Source organism: Ovis canadensis, chromosome 5 (assembly GCF_042477335.2).
Source record: "Ovis canadensis isolate MfBH-ARS-UI-01 breed Bighorn chromosome 5, ARS-UI_OviCan_v2, whole genome shotgun sequence".
Taxonomy (NCBI): Eukaryota; Metazoa; Chordata; class Mammalia; order Artiodactyla; family Bovidae; genus Ovis; species Ovis canadensis.
This window is the reverse complement of record NC_091249.1, coordinates 28,285,080-28,287,370: the sequence shown is the minus strand read 5'-3', so window position 1 is coordinate 28,287,370 and position 2,291 is coordinate 28,285,080. Positions and strand designations below refer to the sequence as shown.

Sequence of the window (2,291 nt, the reverse complement as noted above, 5' to 3'; positions counted from 1 at the left end):
GTGCTTGCTTCGGCAGCACATATACTAAAATTGGAACGATACAGAGAAGATTAGCATGGCCCCTGCGCAAGGATGACACGCAAATTCGTGAAGCGTTCCATATTTTTGACTTTTGGACTCAGAGGGAGAGGGAGAGGGTGGGGTGATTTGGGAGAATGGGAATTCTAACATGTATACTATCATGTAAGAATTGAATCGCCAGTCCATGTCTGACGTAGGGTGCAGCATGCTTGGGGCTGGTGCATGGGGATGACCCAGAGAGAAGTTGTGGGGAGGGAGGTGGGAGGGGGGGTCATGTTTGGGAACGCATGTAAGTATTAAAGATTTTAAAATTAAAAAAATTTAAAAAAAAATTAAAAAAAAAAAAGAAAGTGAAAGAGGAGAGAGAAAAAATTGGCTTAAAGCTCAACATTCAGAAAACTAAGATCATGGCATCCGGTCCCATCACTTCATGGGAAATCAATGAGGAAACAGTGGAAACAGTGTCAGACTTTATTTTTGGGGGCTCCAAAATCACTGCTAATGGTGATTGCAGCCATGAAATTAAAAGACACTTACTCCTTGGAAGAAAAGTTATGACCAACCTAGATAACAAATTGAAAAGCAGAGACATTACTTTGCCAACAAAGGTCTGTCTAGTCAAGGCTATGGTTTTTCCTGTGGTCACATATGGATGTGAGAGTTGGACTGTGAAGAAAGCTGAGCACCCAAGAATGATGCTTTTGAACTGTGGTGTTGGAGAAGACTCTTGAGAGTCCCTTGGACTGCAAGGAGATCCAACCAGTCCATTCTAAAGATTAGTCCTGGGTGTTCTTTGGAAGGAATGATGCTAAAGCTGAAACTCCAGTACTTTGGCCACCTCGTGTGAAGAGTTGACTCGTTGGAAAAGACTCTGATGCTGGGAGGGATTGGGGGCAGGAGAAGGGGATGACAAAGGATGAGATGGTTGGATGGCATCACCAACTCGATGGACATGAGTTTGAGTGATCTCCGGGAGTTGGTGATGGACAGGGAGGCCTGGTGTGCTGCGATTCATGGAGTCACAAAGAGTTGAACACGACTGAGCGACTGTACTGAACTGAATAGTTGATTTACAATGTTGTGCTAATTTCTGCTGTATAGCAAAGTGACAGTTTTACACACACACATATATAATATCTTTTAAAATATTTTTTCTATTAGGATTTATTCCATGAGATTGGATGTAATTCTTTGTGCTATATTGTAGGACCTTGTTGTTTATCCATTCTAAATGTAATAGTTTGCATCTGAGTCAGTGAGTGCTTAGATTTCAGTCGTGTCTGACTTTGCGACCCTTTAGACTGTAGCCACGAGGCTCCTCTGTCAGTGGGATTTTCCAGGCAAGAAGACTGGAGTGGGTTGCTATTTCCTTCTCAAGGGGATCTTCCCCACACAAGAATCTCATCCACATCTGCTGAGTCTCCTGTATTGCAGGTGGATTCTTTATCTGCTGAACCATCATGGAAGCCCTGCTACCCCCAAACTCCCAGTCCATCTGTTTCCCTTCCTCCTCCCCCTTGGCAATCACAAGTCCATTTTCTATGTCTGTGAGTCCATTTCTGTTTTGTAGATAGGATCATTTACTCTCAAGCCAACTCTTAAAGCAGACTCTATGATGACCTTCATTTTGCTGAAGAGGAATGTGAAGAGCAGAGGGATGAAGCAATTTGCCTGGGGTAACACAGCTTGTTGCTGTTGTTTAGTCGCTAAGTCCGAGTCTTTGCCACCCTTTGGACTGTAGTCCCCTCAGGATCCTCTGTCCATGGGATTTCCCAGTCAAGAATACAGGAGTAGTCTGCCATTTCCTCCTCCACAGGATCTTCCTGACCCAGGGGTGGTATCTGGGTCTCCTGCCTTAGCAGGCGGATTCTTTACCACTGAGTCACCACGGAAGCCCAGTAACACAGCCAGTAAGTGGCAAATCTGGGGTTGAAACCCAATAAATCTGGTTGCAGACTCATTTTGCTATGCAGCCTCTTATAGACTTTACTTATTAATTGTGAGTATCCCATGCACACACCACAGAACGTCGGTTCCACGTGAGGCAGTTATCAGCTTAGTCCCTAGAACCCCAACCTGGAAGCAGCAGGCACTGAATTTGGTAAGAAAGAAAGTTTGAAGCTCTTGCAGCCGCTCTCCAGCCAGCTCAGGCGGATCAGGCAGGACCATCAGGCAGGACTGCAGAGGTACGCCCTCCCTGCACGGACTGGCCTTCGCCAATGACTGACGGAGGAGCTGGCGCAGGCGCACTTGTCCGACTCGAAGCAGCC

General features: G+C 45.8%; 1 non-coding gene across 1 annotated transcript; it reads left to right on the top strand.

Moving 5' to 3' along the window:
• LOC138441949 (U6 spliceosomal RNA) lies at positions 1-107 on the top strand. Its single transcript, XR_011257507.1, has one exon. It is a non-coding gene; the product is annotated as a U6 spliceosomal RNA (small nuclear RNA).
• Positions 108-2,291: the final 2,184 nt, after the last annotated feature.